This window comes from Taudactylus pleione, unplaced genomic scaffold, assembly GCF_031769625.1.
Source record: "Taudactylus pleione unplaced genomic scaffold, aTauple2 ptg000685l, whole genome shotgun sequence".
In the NCBI taxonomy this organism is placed as follows: domain Eukaryota; kingdom Metazoa; phylum Chordata; class Amphibia; order Anura; family Myobatrachidae; genus Taudactylus; species Taudactylus pleione.
Window position 1 is genome coordinate 3392153 of NW_028285087.1, and position 16131 is coordinate 3408283.

Sequence of the window (16131 nt, forward strand, 5' to 3'; positions counted from 1 at the left end):
GTGTGGCATAATGTGTAAGCGGGGGCTGGGCTTTGTACTGTGTGACATAATATGTAAGGGGGCTGGGATTTGTACTGTGTGATATAATGTGTAAGGGGGGCTGGGCTTTGTGCTGTGTGCTATAATGTGTAAGGGGGGCTGGGCTTTGTGCTGTGTGGTATAATGTGTAAAGGGGGCTGGGCTTTGTGCTGTGTGGTATAATGTGTAAGGGGGGGCTGTGCTTTATGCTGTGTGGTATAATGTGTAAGGAGGGCTGTGCTTTGTACTGTGTGGTATACTGTGTAAGGGGGGCTGGGCTTTGTACTGTATGGCATAATGTGTAAGTAGGGGCTGGGCTTTGTACTGTATGGCATAATGTGTAAGGAGGTGCTGGGATTTGTGCTGTGTGGTATTATGTGTAAGGGGGGTTGGGCTTTGTGCTGTGTGACATAATGTGTAAGGTGGGCTGGGCTTTGTACTGTGTGGCATAATGTGTAAGGGGGGCTGAGCTTTGTGCTGTGTGATATAATGGTAAGGGGGGCTGGGCTTTGTACTGTGTGACATAAATGTGTAAGGGGGAGCTGGGCTTAGTACTGTTTGGCATAATGTGTAAGGAGAGGCTGGGGTTTGTACTGTGTGGCATAATGTGTAGGGAGAAGCTGGGGTTTGTACTGTGTGGCATAATGTGTAAGGGGGGATGGGCTTTGTACTGTGTGGCATAATGTGTAAGGGGGGCTTGGTTTTTGTACTGTGTGGCATAATGTGTAAGGGGGGGCTGGGCTTTGTACTGTGTGGTATAATGTGTAAGCGGGGGCTAGGCTTTGTGCTGTGTGGCATAATATGTAAGAGGGGGCTGGCCTTTGTACTGTGTGGCATAATGTGTAAGGGAGGGATTGGGCTTTGTACTGTGTGGCATAATGTGTAAGGGGGGCTGGGCTTTGTACTGTGTGGCATACTGTGTAAGGGAGGGGCTGGGCCTTGTACTGTGTGGCATAATGTGTAAGGGAGGGGCTGGGCCTTGTACTGTGTGGCATAATGTGTAAGCGGGGGCTGGGCTTTGTACTGTGTGACATAATATGTAAGGGGGCTGGAATTTGTACAGTGTGGTATAATGTGTAAGGGGGGCTGGGCTTTGTGCTGTGTGGTATAATGTGTAAGGGGGGCTGGGCTTTGTGCTGTGTGGTATAATGTGTAAGGGGGGCTGGGCTTTGTGCTGTGTGGTATGTGTAAGGGGGGGCTGTGCTTTATACTGTGTGGTATAATGTGTAAGGAGGGCTGTGCTTTGTACTGTGTGGTATAATGTGTAAGGGGGGGCTGGGCTTTGTACTGTATGGCATAATGTGTAAGGAGGAGCTGGGCTTTGTACTGTATGGCATAATGTGTAAGGGGGGCTGGGCTTTGTACTGTGTGGAATAATGTGTATGGAGGGGCTGGGCTTTGTACTGTATGGCATAATGTGTAAGGGGGGGCTGGGATTTGTGCTGTGTCGTATAATGTGTAAGGGGGGTTGGGCTTTGTACTTTGTGACATAATGTGTATGGGGGCTGGGCTTTGTACTGTGTGGCATAATGTGTAAGGGGGGCTGAGCTTTGTGCTGTGTGGTATAATGTGTAAGGGGGGCTAGGCTTTGTACTGTGTGACATAATGTGTAAGGGGGAGCTGGGCTTAGTACTGTGTGGCATAATGTGTAAGGAGAGGCTGTGGTTTGTACTGTGTTGCATAATGAGTAAAGAGAAGCTGGGGTTTGTACTGTGTGGCATAATGTGTAAGGGGGGGCTGTGCTTTGTACTGTGTGGCATAATGTGTAAGGGGGGCTGGGCTTTGTACTGTGTGGCATAATGTGTAAGGGGGGGCTGGGCTTTCTACTGTGTGGTATAATGTGTAAGCGGGGGCTAGGCTTTGTACTGTGTGGCATAATATGTAAGAGGGGGCTGGGCTTTGTACTGTGTGATATAATGTGTAAGCGGGGGCTGGGATTTGTACTGTGTGGCATAATGTGTAAGCAGGGGCTGGGCTTTGTACTGTGTGGTATAATGTGTAAGGGAGGGGTTGGGATTTGTGCTGTGTTGCATAATGTGTAAAGGGGGCTGGGTTTTGTACTGTGTGGCAGAATGTGTAAGGGGGGTTGGGCTTTGTACTGTGTGGCATAATGTGTAAGGGAGGGATTGGGCTTTGTACTGTGTGGCATAATGTGTAAGGGGGGCTGGGCTTTGTACTGTGTGGCATAATGTGTAAGGGGGGCTGGGCTTTGTACTGTGAGGCATAATGTGTAAGGGAGGGGCTGGGCCTTGTACTGTGTGGCATAATGTGTAAGGGAGGGGCTGGGCCTTGTACTGTGTGGCATAATGTGTAAGCGGGGGCTGGGCTTTGTACTGTGTGACATAATATGTAAGGGAGCTGGGATTTGTACTGTGTGGTATAATGTGTAAGGGGAGCTGGGCTTTGTGCTGTGTGGTATAATGTGTAAGGGGGGCTGGGCTTTGTGCTGTGTGGTATAATGTGTAAGGGGGGCTGTGCTTTGTACTGTGTGGTATAATGTGTAAGGGGGGCTGGGCTTTGTACTGTGTGGCATAATGTGTAAGGAGGGGCTGGGCTTTGTACTGTATGGCATAATGTGTATGGGGGGGCTGGGATTTGTGCTGTGTGGTATAATGTGTAAGGGGGGTTGGGCATTGTGCTGTGTGACATAATGTGTAAGGTGGGCTGGGCTTTGTACTGTGTGGCATAATGTGTAAGGGAGGCTGAGCTTTGTGCTGTGTGATATAATGGTAAGGGGGGCTGGGCTTTGTACTGTGTGACATAATGTGTAAGGGGGAGCTGGGCTTAGTACTGTGTGGCATAATGTGTAAGGAGAGGCTGGGGTTTGTACTGTGTGGCATAATGTGTAAGGAGAAGCTGGGGTTTGTACTGTGTGGCATAATGTGTAAGGGGGTCTGGGCTTTGTACTGTGTGGCATAATGTGTAAGGGGTGCTTGGTTTTTGTACTGTGTGGCATAATGTGTAAGGGGGGGCTGGGCTTTGTACTGTGTGGTATAATGTGTAAGCGGGGGCTAGGCTTTGTGCTGTGTGGTATAATATGTAAGAGGGGGCTGGGCTTTGTACTGTGTGGTATAATGTGTAAGCGGGGGCTGAGCTTTGTACTGTGTGGCATAATGTGTAAGGGGGGCTGGGCTTTGTACTGTGTGGCATAATGTGTAAGGGGGGGCTGGGCTTTGTACTGTGTGGTATAATGTGTAAGCGGGGGCTAGGCTTTTGTGCTGTGTGGCATAATATGTAAGAGGGGGCTGGGCTTTGTACTGTGTGGTATAATGTGTAAGCGGGGGTTAGGCTTTGTGCTGTGTGGCATAATGTGTAAGCGGGGGCTGGGCTTTGTGCTGTGTGGCATAATGTGTAAGGGTGACTGGGCTTTGTACTGGGTGGCATAATGTGTAAGTGAGGGATTGGGCTTTGTACTGTGTGGCATAATGTGTAAGGGGGGCTGGGCTTTGTACTGTGTGGTATAATGTGTAAGGGAGGGGTTGGGCTTTGTGCTGTGTTGCATAATATGTAAGGGGGGCTGGGTTTTGTACTCCGTGGCATAATGTGTAAGGGGGGGCTGGGGTTTGTACTGTGTGGCATAATGTGTAAGGGAAGGATTGGGCTTTGTACTGTGTGGCATAATTTGTAAGGGGGGCTGGGCTTTGTACTGTGTGGCATAATGTGTAAGGGAGGGGCTGGGCCTTGTACTGTGTGGTATAATGGGTAAGGGAGGGGCTGGGCCTTGTACTGTGTGGCATAATGTGTAAGCTGGGGCTGGGCTTTGTACTGTGCGACATAATATGTAAGGATGCTGGAATTTGTACTGTGTGGTATAATGTGTAAGGGGGGCTGGGCTTTGTACTGTGTGGTATAATGTGTAAGGGGGGCTGGGCTTTGTGGTGTGTGGTATAATGTGTAAGGGGGGCTGGGCTTTGTGCTGTGTGGTATGTGTAAGGGGGGGCTGTGCTTTATACTGTGTGGTATAATGTGTAAGGAGGGCTGTGCTTTGTACTGTGTGGTATAATGTGTAAGGGGGGGCTGGGCTTTGTACTGTATGGTATAATGTGTGAGGAGGGGCTGGGCTTTGTACTGTATGGCATAATGTGTAAGGGGGGCTGGGCTTTGTACTGTGTGGAATAATGTGTAAGGTGGGGCTGGGATTTGTGCTGTGTGGTATAATGTGTAAGGGGGGTTGGGCTTTGTATTGTGTGACATAATGTGTAAGGGGGGCTGGGCTTTGTACTGTGTGGCATAATGTGTAAGGGGGGCTGAGCTTTGTGCTGTGTGGTATAATGTGTAAGGGGGGCTGGGCTTTGTACTGTGTGACATAATGTGTAAGGGGGAGCTGGGCTTAGTACTGTGTGGCATAATGTGTAAGGAGAGGCTGGGGTTTGTACTGTGTGGCATAATGTATAAGGAGAAGCTGGGGTTTGTACTGTGTGGCATAATGTGTAAGGGGGGGCTGGGCTTTGTACTGTGTGGCATAATGTGTAAGGGGGGCTCGGCTTTGTACTGTGTGGCATAATGTGTAAGGGGGGGCTGGGCTTTGTACTGTGTGGCATAATGTGTAAGGGGGGGCTGGGCTTTGTACTGTGTGGTATAATGTGTAAGCGGGGGCTAGGCTTTCTGCTGTGTGGCATAATATGTAAGAGGGGGCTGGGCTTTGTACTGTGTGGTATAATGTGTAAGCGGGGGCTAGGCTTTGTGCTGTGTGGCATAATGTGTAATCGGGGGCTGGGCTTTGTGCTGTGTGGCATAATGTGTAAGGGTGACTGGGCTTTGTACTGTGTGGCATAATGTGTAAGGGAGAGATTGTTCTTTGTACTGTGTGGCATAATGTGTAAGGGGGGCTGGGCTTTGTGCTGTGTGGTATAATGTGTAAGGGGGGTTGGGCTTTGTACTGTGTGGCATAATGTGTAAGGGAGGGATTGGGCTTTGTACTGTGTGGCATAATGTGTAAGGGGGGGCTGGGCTTTCTACTGTGTGGTATAATGTGTAAGCGGGGGCTAGGCTTTGTGCTGTGTGGCATAATATGTAAGAGGGGGCTGGGCTTTGTACTGTGTGGTATAATGTGTAAGCGGGGGCTGGGATTTGTACTGTGTGGCATAATGTGTAAGCAGGGGCTGGGCTTTGTACTGTGTGGTATAATGTGTAAGGGAGGGGTTGGGATTTGTGCTGTGTTGCATAATGTGTAAGGGGGGCTGGGTTTTGTACTGTGTGGCAGAATGTGTAAGGGGGGTTGGGCTTTGTACTGTGTGGCATAATGTGTAAGGGAGGGATTGGGCTTTGTACTGTGTGGCATAATGTGTAAGGGGGGCTGGGCTTTGTACTGTGTGGCATAATGTGTAAGGGGGGCTAGGCTTTGTACTGTGAGGCATAATGTGTAAGGGAGGGGCTGGGCCTTGTACTGTGTGGCATAATGTGTAAGGGAGGGGCTGGGCCTTGTACTGTGTGGCATAATGTGTAAGCGGGGGCTGGGCTTTGTACTGTGTGACATAATATGTAAGGGAGCTGGGATTTGTACTGTGTGGTATAATGTGTAAGGGGGGCTGGGCTTTGTGCTGTGTGGTATAATGTGTAAGGGGGGCTGGGCTTTGTGCTGTGTGGTATAATGTGTAAGGGGGGCTGTGCTTTGTACTGTGTGGTATAATGTGTAAGGGGGGCTGGGCTTTGTACTGTATGGCATAATGTGTAAGGGGGGGCTGGGATTTGTGCTGTGTGGTATAATGTGTAAGGGGGGTTGGGCATTGTGCTGTGTGACATAATGTGTAAGGTGGGCTGGGCTTTGTACTGTGTGGCATAATGTGTAAGGGAGGCTGAGCTTTGTGCTGTGTGATATAATGGTAAGGGGGGCTGGGCTTTGTACTGTGTGACATAATGTGTAAGGGGGAGCTGGGCTTAGTACTGTGTGGCATAATGTGTAAGGAGAGGCTGGGGTTTGTACTGTGTGGCATAATGTATAAGGAGAAGCCGGGGTTTGTACTGTGTGGCATAATGTGTAAGGGGGGGCTGGGCTTTGTACTGTGTGGCATAATGTGTAAGGGGGGCTCGGCTTTGTACTGTGTGGCATAATGTGTAAGGGGGGGCTGGGCTTTGTACTGTGTGGTATAATGTGTAAGCGGGGACTAGGCATTGTGCTGTGTGGCATAATGTGTAAGAGGGGGCTGGGCTTTGTACTGTGTGGTATAATGTGTAAGCGGGGGCTGGGCTTTGTACTGTGTGGCATAATGTGTAAGGAGGGCTGGGCTTTGTACTGTGTGGCATAATGTGTAAGGGGGGGCTGGGCTTTGTACTGTGTGGTATAATGTGTAAGCGGGGGCTAGGCTTTCTGCTGTGTGGCATAATATGTAAGAGGGGGCTGGGCTTTGTACTGTGTGGTATAATGTGTAAGCGGGGGCTAGGCTTTGTGCTGTGTGGCATAATGTGTAAGCGGGGGCTGGGCTTTGTGCTGTGTGGCATAATGTGTAAGGGTGACTGGGCTTTGTACTCTGTGGCATAATGTGTAAGGGAGAGATTGTTCTTTGTACTGTGTGGCATAATGTGTAAGGGGGGGTGGGCTTTGTGCTGTGTGGTATAATGTGTAAGGGGGGTTGGGCTTTGTACTGTGTGGCATAATGTGTAAGGGAGGGATTGGGCTTTGTACTGTGTGGCATAATGTGTAAGGGGGGCTGGGCTTTGTACTGTGTGGCATAATGTGTAAGGGGGGCTGGGCTTTGTACTGTGTTGCATAATGTGTAAGGGAGGGGCTGGACCTTGTACTGTGTGGCATAATGTGTAAGGGAGGGGCTGGGCCTTGAACTGTGTGGCATAATGTGTAAGCGGGGGCTGGGCTTTGTACTGTGTGACATAATGTGTAAGGGGGCTGGGATTTGTACTGTGTGGTATAATGTGTAAGGGGGGCTGGGCTTTGTGCTGTGTGGTATAATGTGTAAGGGGGGCTGGGCTTTGTGCTGTGTGGTATAATGTGTAAGGGGGGCTGGGCTTTGTGCTGTGTGGTATAATGTGTAAGGGGGGGCTGTGCTTTATACTGTGTGGTATAATGTGTAAGGAGGGCTGTGCTTTGTACTGTGTGGTATAATGTGTAGGGGGGGCTGGGCTTTGTACTGTATGGCATAATGTGTAAGGAGGGGCTGGGCTTTGTACTGTATGGCATAATGTGTAAGGGGGGCCTGGGATTTGTGCTGTGTGGTATAATGTGTAAGGGGGTTGGGCTTTGTGCTGTGTGACATAATGTGTAAGGTGGGCTGGGCTTTGTACTGTGTGGCATAATGTGTAAGGGGGGCTGAGCTTTGTGCTGTGTGATATAATGGTAAGGGGGGCTGGGCTTTGTACTGTGTGACATAATGTATAAGGGGGAGCTGGGCTTAGTACTGTGTGGCATAATGTGTAAGGAGAGGCTGGGGTTTGTACTGTGTGGCATAATGTGTAAGGAGAAGCTGGGGTTTGTACTGTGTGGCATAATGTGTAAGGGGGGGCTGGGCTTTGTACTGTGTGGCATAATGTGTTTAAGGGGGCTTGGTTTTTGTACTGTGTGGCATAATGTGTAAAGGGGGGCTGGGCTTTGTACTGTGTGGTATAATGTGTAAGCGGGGGCTAGGCTTTGTGCTGTGTGGCATAATATGTAAGAGGGGGCTGGGCTTTGTACTGTGTGGCATAATGTGTAAGGGAGGGATTGGGCTTTGTCCTGTGTGGCATAATGTGTAAGGGGGGCTGGGCTTTGTACTGTGTGGCATAATGTGTAAGGGAGGGGCTGGGCCTTTTACTGTGTGGCATAATGTGTAATGGAGGGGCTGGGCCTTGTACTGTGTGGCATAATGTGTAAGCAGGGGCTGGGCTTTGTACTGTGTGACAATATGTAAGGGGGCTGGAATTTGTACTGTGTGGTATAATGTGTACGGGGGGTTGGGCTTTGTACTGTGTGACATAATGTGTAAGGGGGGCTGGGCTTTGTACTGTGTGGCATAATGTGTAAGGGGGGCTGAGCTTTGTGCTGTGTGGTATAATGTGTAAGGGGGGCTGGGCTTTGTACTGTGTGACATAAAGTGTAAGGGGGAGCTGGGCTTAGTACTGTGTGGCATAATGTGTAAGGAGAGGCTGGGGTTTGTACTGTGTGGCATAATGTATAAGGAGAAGCTGGGGTTTGTACTGTGTGGCATAATGTGTAAGGAGGGGCTGGGCTTTGTACTGTGTGGCATAATGTGTAAGGGGGGCTGGGCTTTGTACTGTGTGGCATAATGTGTAAGGGGGGGCTGGGCTTTGTTCTGTGTGGTATAATGTGTAAGCGGGGGCTAGGCTTTGTGCTGTGTGGCAAAATATGTAAGAGGGGGCTGGGCTTTGTACTGTGTGGTATAATGTGTAAGCGGGGGCTGGGTTTGTACTGTGTGGCATAATGTGTAAGCGGGGGCTGGGCTTTGTGCTGTGTGGCATAATGTGTAAGGGTGACTGGGCTTTGTACTGTGTGGCATAATGTGTAAGGGAGAGATTGGGCTTTGTACTGTGTGGCATAATGTGTAAGGGGGGCTGGGCTTTCTACTGTGTGGTATAATGTGTAAGGGAGGGGTTGGGTTTTGTGCTGTGTTGCATAATGTGTAAGGGGGGCTGGGTTTTGTACTGTGTGGCATAATGTGTAAGGGGGGTTGGGCTTTGTACTGTGTGGCATAATGTGTAAGGGAGGGATTGGGCTTTGTACTGTGTGGCATAATGTGTAAGGGGGCTGGGCTTTGTACTGTGTGGCATAATGTGTAAGGGGGGCTGGGCTTTGTACTGTGTGGCATAATGTGTAAGTGAGGGGCTGGGCCTTGTACTGTGTGGCATAATGTGCAAGCGGGGGCTGGGCTTTGTACTGTGTGACATAATATGTAAGGGGCCTGGGATTTGTACTGTGTGGTATAATGTGTAAGGGGGGCTGGGCTTTGTGCTGTGTGGTATAATGTGTAAGGGGGGCTGGGCTTTATGCTGTGTGGTATAATGTGTAAAGGGGGCTGGGCTTTGTGCTGTGTGGTATAATGTGTAAGGGGGGGCTGTGCTTTATACTGTGTGGTATAATGTGTAAGGAGGGCTGTGCTTTGTACTGTGTGGTATAATGTGTAAGGGGGGCTGGGCTTTGTACTGTATGGCATAATGTGTAAGGAGGGGCTGGGCTTTGTACTGTATGGCATAATGTGTAAGGGGGGCTGGGATTTGTGCTGTGTGGTATAATGTGTAAGGGGGGTTGGGCTTTGTGCTGTGTGACATAATGTGTAAGGTGGGCTGGGCTTTGTACTGTGTGGCATAATGTGTAACGGGGGCTGAGCTTTGTGCTGTGTGATATAATGGTAAGGGGGGCTGGGCTTTGTACTGTGTGACATAATGTGTAAGGGGGAGCTGGGCTTAGTACTGTGTGGCATAATATGTAAGGCGAGGCTGGGGTTTGTACTGTGTGGCATAATGTGTAAGGAGAAGCTGGGGTTTGTACTGTGTGGCATAATGTGTAAGGGGGGATGGGCTTTGTACTGTGTGGCATAATGTGTAAGGGGGGCTTGGTTTTTGTACTGTGTGGCATAATGTGTAAGGGGGGCCTGGGCTTTGTACTGTGTGGTATAATGTGTAAGCGGGGGCTAGGCTTTGTGCTGTGTGGCATAATATGTAAGAGGGGGCTGGGCTTTGTACTGTGTGGCATAATGTGTAAGGGAGGGATTGGGCTTTGTACTGTGTGGCATAATGTGTAAGGGGGGCTGGGCTTTGTACTGTGTGGCATAATGTGTAACGGAAGGGCTGGGCCTTGTACTGTGTGGCATAATGTGTAATGGAGGGGCTGGGCCATGTACTGTGTGGCATAATGTGTAAGCGGGGGCTGGACTTTGTACTGTGTGACATAATATGTAAGGGGGCTGGAATTTGTACTGTGTGGTATAATGTGTAAGGGAGGGATTGGGCTTTGTACTGTGTGGCATAATGTGTAAGGGGGGCTGGGCTTTGTACTGTGTGGCATAATGTGTAACGGAAGGGCTGGGCCTTGTACTGTGTGGCATAATGTGTAATGGAGGGGCTGGGCCATGTACTGTGTGGCATAATGTGTAAGCGGGGGCTGGGCTTTGTACTGTGTGACATAATATGTAAGGGGGCTGGAATTTGTACTGTGTGGTATAATGTGTAAAGGGGGCTGGGCTTTGTGCTGTGTGGTATAATGTGTAAGGGGGGCTGGGCTTTGTTCTGTGTGGTATAATGTGTAAGGGGGGCTGGGCTTTGTGCTGTGTGGTATGTGTAAGGGGGGGCTGTGCTTTATACTGTGTGGTATAATGTGTAAGGAGGGCTGTGCTTTGTACTGTGTGGTATAATGTGTAAGGGGGGGCTGGGCTTTGTACTGTATGGCATAATGTGTAAGGAGGGGCTGGGCTTTGTACTGTATGGTATAATGTGTAAGGGGGGCTGGGCTTTGTACTGTGTGGAATAATGTGTATGGAGGGGCTGGGCTTTGTACTGTATGGCATAATGTGTAAGGGGGGCTGGGATTTGTGCTGTGTGGTATAATGTGTAAGGGGGGTTGGGCTTTGTACTGTGTGACATAATTTGTAAGGGGGGCTGGGCTTTGTACTGTGTGGCATAATGTGTAAGGGGGCTGAGCTTTGTGCTGTGTGGTATAATGTGTAAGGGGGGCTGGGCTTTGTACTGTGTGACATAATGTGTAAGGGGGAGCTGGGCTTAGTACTGTGTGGCATAATGTGTAAGGAGAGGCTGGGGTTTGTACTGTGTGGCATAATGTGCAAGGAGAAGCTGGGGTTTGTACTGTGTGGCATAATGTGTAAGGGGGGGCTGGGCTTTGTACTGTGTGGCATAATGTGTAAGGGGGGCTGGGATTTGTACTGTGTGGTATAATGTGTAAGCGGGGGCTGGGCTTTGTGCTGTGTTGCATAATCTGTAAGAGGGGGCTGGGCTTTGTACTGTGTGGTATAATGTGTAAGCGGGGGCTGGGCTTTGTACTGTGTGGCATAATGTGTAAAGGGGGCTGGGCTTTGTACTGTGTGGCATAATGTGTAAGGGGGGGCTGGGCTTTGTACTGTGTGGTATAATGTGCAAGCGGGGGCTAGGCTTTCTGCTGTGTGGCATAATATGTAAGAGGGGGCTGGGCTTTGTACTGTGTGGTATAATGTGTAAGCGGGGGCTAGGCTTTGTGCTGTGTGGCATAATGTGTAAGGGGGGCTGGTCTTTGTACTGTGTGGCATAATGTGTAAGGGAGGGGCCGGGCCTTGTACTGTGTGGCATAATGTGTAAGGGGGGCTGAGCTTTGTGCTGTGTGATATAATGGTAAGGGGGGCTGGGCTTTGTACTGTGTGACATAATGTATAAGGGGGAGCTGGGCTTAGTACTGTGTGGCATAATGTGTAAGGAGAGGCTGGGGTTTGTACTGTGTGGCATAATGTGTAAGGAGAAGCTGGGGTTTGTACTGTGTGGCATAATGTGTAAGGGGGGGCTGGGCTTTGTACTGTGTGGCATAATGTGTTTAAGGGGGCTTGGTTTTTGTACTGTGTGGCATAATGTGTAAAGGGGGGCTGGGCTTTGTACTGTGTGGTATAATGTGTAAGCGGGGGCTAGGCTTTGTGCTGTGTGGTATGTGTAAGGGGGGGCTGTGCTTTATACTGTGTGGTATAATGTGTAAGGAGGGCTGTGCTTTGTACTGTGTGGTATAATGTGTAAGGGGGGGCTGGGCTTTGTACTGTATGGCATAATGTGTAAGGAGGGGCTGGGCTTTGTACTGTATGGTATAATGTGTAAGGGGGGCTGGGCTTTGTACTGTGTGGAATAATGTGTATGGAGGGGCTGGGCTTTGTACTGTATGGCATAATGTGTAAGGGGGGCTGGGATTTGTGCTGTGTGGTATAATGTGTAAGGGGGGTTGGGCTTTGTACTGTGTGACATAATTTGTAAGGGGGGCTGGGCTTTGTACTGTGTGGCATAATGTGTAAGGGGGCTGAGCTTTGTGCTGTGTGGTATAATGTGTAAGGGGGGCTGGGCTTTGTACTGTGTGACATAATGTGTAAGGGGGAGCTGGGCTTAGTACTGTGTGGCATAATGTGTAAGGAGAGGCTGGGGTTTGTACTGTGTGGCATAATGTGCAAGGAGAAGCTGGGGTTTGTACTGTGTGGCATAATGTGTAAGGGGGGGCTGGGCTTTGTACTGTGTGGCATAATGTGTAAGGGGGGCTGGGATTTGTACTGTGTGGTATAATGTGTAAGCGGGGGCTGGGCTTTGTGCTGTGTTGCATAATCTGTAAGAGGGGGCTGGGCTTTGTACTGTGTGGTATAATGTGTAAGCGGGGGCTGGGCTTTGTACTGTGTGGCATAATGTGTAAAGGGGGCTGGGCTTTGTACTGTGTGGCATAATGTGTAAGGGGGGGCTGGGCTTTGTACTGTGTGGTATAATGTGCAAGCGGGGGCTAGGCTTTCTGTTGTGTGGCATAATATGTAAGAGGGGGCTGGGCTTTGTACTGTGTGGTATAATGTGTAAGCGGGGGCTAGGCTTTGTGCTGTGTGGCATAATGTGTAAGGGGGGCTGGTCTTTGTACTGTGTGGCATAATGTGTAAGGGAGGGGCCGGGCCTTGTACTGTGTGGCATAATGTGTAAGGGGGGCTGAGCTTTGTGCTGTGTGATATAATGGTAAGGGGGGCTGGGCTTTGTACTGTGTGACATAATGTATAAGGGGGAGCTGGGCTTAGTACTGTGTGGCATAATGTGTAAGGAGAGGCTGGGGTTTGTACTGTGTGGCATAATGTGTAAGGAGAAGCTGGGGTTTGTACTGTGTGGCATAATGTGTAAGGGGGGGCTGGGCTTTGTACTGTGTGGCATAATGTGTTTAAGGGGGCTTGGTTTTTGTACTGTGTGGCATAATGTGTAAAGGGGGGCTGGGCTTTGTACTGTGTGGTATAATGTGTAAGCGGGGGCTAGGCTTTGTGCTGTGTGGCATAATATGTAAGAGGGGGCTGGGCTTTATACTGTGTGGCATAATGTGTAAGGGAGGGATTGGGCTTTGTCCTGTGTGGCATAATGTGTAAGGGGGGCTGGGCTTTGTACTGTGTGGCATAATGTGTAAGGGAGGGGCTGGGCCTTGTACTGTGTGGCATAATGTGTAATGGAGGGGCTGGGCCTTGTACTGTGTGGCATAATGTGTAAGCAGGGGCTGGGCTTTGTACTGTGTGACAATATGTAAGGGGGCTGGAATTTGTACTGTGTGGTATAATGTGTACGGGGGGTTGGGCTTTGTACTGTGTGACATAATGTGTAAGGGGGGCTGGGCTTTGTACTGTGTGGCATAATGTGTAAGGGGGGCTGAGCTTTGTGCTGTGTGGTATAATGTGTAAGGGGGGCTGGGCTTTGTACTGTGTGACATAAAGTGTAAGGGGGAGCTGGGCTTAGTACTGTGTGGCATAATGTGTAAGGAGAGGCTGGGGTTTGTACTGTGTGGCATAATGTATAAGGAGAAGCTGGGGTTTGTACTGTGTGGCATAATGTGTAAGGAGGGGCTGGGCTTTGTACTGTGTGGCATAATGTGTAAGGGGGGCTGGGCTTTGTACTGTGTGGCATAATGTGTAAGGGGGGGCTGGGCTTTGTTCTGTGTGGTATAATGTGTAAGCGGGGGCTAGGCTTTGTGCTGTGTAGCAAAATATGTAAGAGGGGGCTGGGCTTTGTACTGTGTGGTATAATGTGTAAGCGGGGGCTGGGCTTTGTACTGTGTGGCATAATGTGTAAGCGGGGACTGGGCTTTGTGCTGTGTGGCATAATGTGTAAGGGTGACTGGGCTTTGTACTGTGTGGCATAATGTGTAAGGGAGAGATTGGGCTTTGTACTGTGTGGCATAATGTGTAAGGGGGGCTGGGCTTTGTACTGTGTGGTATAATGTGTAAGGGAGGGGTTGGGTTTTGTGCTGTGTTGCATAATGTGTAAGGGGGGCTGGGTTTTGTACTGTGTGGCATAATGTGTAAGGGGGGTTGGGCTTTGTACTGTGTGGCATAATGTGTAAGGGAGGGATTGGGCTTTGTACTGTGTGGCATAATGTGTAAGGGGGGCTGGGCTTTGTACTGTGTGGCATAATGTGTAAGGGGGGCTGGGCTTTGTACTGTGTGGCATAATGTGTAAGTGAGGGGCTGGGCCTTGTACTGTGTGGCATAATGTGCAAGCGGGGGCTGGGCTTTGTACTGTGTGACATAATATGTAAGGGGCCTGGGATTTGTACTGTGTGGTATAATGTGTAAAGGGGGCTGGGCTTTGTGCTGTGTGGTATAATGTGTAAGGGGGGCTGGGCTTTATGCTGTGTGGTATAATGTGTAAAGGGGGCTGGGCTTTGTGCTGTGTGGTATAATGTGTAAGGGGGGACTGTGCTTTATACTGTGTGGTATAATGTGTAAGGAGGGCTGTGCTTTGTACTGTGTGGTATAATGTGTAAGGGGGGCTGGGCTTTGTACTGTATGGCATAATGTGTAAGGAGGGGCTGGGCTTTGTACTGTATGGCATAATGTGTAAGGGGGGCTGGGATTTGTGCTGTGTGGTATAATGTGTAAGGGGGGTTGGGCTTTGTGCTGTGTGACATAATGTGTAAGGTGGGCTGGGCTTTGTACTGTGTGGCATAATGTGTAACGGGGGCTGAGCTTTGTGCTGTGTGATATAATGGTAAGGGGGGCTGGGCTTTGTACTGTGTGACATAATGTGTAAGGGGGAGCTGGGCTTAGTACTGTGTGGCATAATGTGTAAGGCGAGGCTGGGGTTTGTACTGTGTGGCATAATGTGTAAGGAGAAGCTGGGGTTTGTACTGTGTGGCATAATGTGTAAGGGGGGATGGGCTTTGTACTGTGTGGCATAATGTGTAAGGGGGACTTGGTTTTTGTACTGTGTGGCATAATGTGTAAGGGGGGGCTGGGCTTTGTACTGTGTGGTATAATGTGTAAGCGGGGGCTAGGCTTTGTGCTGTGTGGCATAATATGTAAGAGGGGGCTGGGCTTTGTACTGTGTGGCATAATGTGTAAGGGAGGGATTGGGCTTTGTACTGTGTGGTATAATGTGTAAGGGGGGCTGGGCTTTGTACTGTGTGGCATAATGTGTAACGGAAGGGCTGGGCCTTGTACTGTGTGGCATAATGTGTAATGGAGGGGCTGGGCCATGTACTGTGTGGCATAATGTGTAAGCGGGGGCTGGACTTTGTACTGTGTGACATAATATGTAAGGGGGCTGGAATTTGTACTGTGTGGTATAATGTGTAAGGGAGGGATTGGGCTTTGTACTGTGTGGCATAATGTGTAAGGGGGGCTGGGCTTTGTACTGTGTGGCATAATGTGTAACGGAAGGGCTGGGCCTTGTACTGTGTGGCATAATGTGTAATGGAGGGGCTGGGCCATGTACTGTGTGGCATAATGTGTAAGCGGGGGCTGGGCTTTGTACTGTGTGACATAATATGTAAGGGGGCTGGAATTTGTACTGTGTGGTATAATGTGTAAAGGGGGCTGGGCTTTGTGCTGTGTGGTATAATGTGTAAGGGGGGCTGGGCTTTGTTCTGTGTGGTATAATGTGTAAGGGGGGCTGGGCTTTGTGCTGTGTGGTATGTGTAAGGGGGGGCTGTGCTTTATACTGTGTGGTATAATGTGTAAGGAGGGCTGTGCTTTGTACTGTGTGGTATAATGTGTAAAGGGGGGCTGGGCTTTGTACTGTATGGCATAATGTGTAAGGAGGGGCTGGGCTTTGTACTGTATGGCATAATGTGTAAGGGGGGCTGGGCTTTGTACTGTGTGGAATAATGTGTATGGAGGGGCTGGGCTTTGTACTGTATGGCATAATGTGTAAGGGGGGCTGGGATTTGTGCTGTGTGGTATAATGTGTAAGGGGGGTTGGGCTTTGTACTGTGTGACATAATTTGTAAGGGGGGCTGGGCTTTGTACTGTGTGGCATAATGTGTAAGGGGGCTGAGCTTTGTGCTGTGTGGTATAATGTGTAAGGGGGGCTGGGCTTTGTACTGTGTGACATAATGTGTAAGGGGGAGCTGGGCTTAGTACTGTGTGGCATAATGTGTAAGGAGAGGCTGGGGTTTGTACTATGTGGCATAATGTGCAAGGAGAAGCTGGGGTTTGTACTGTGTGGCATAATGTGTAAGGGGGGGCTGGGCTTTGTACTGTG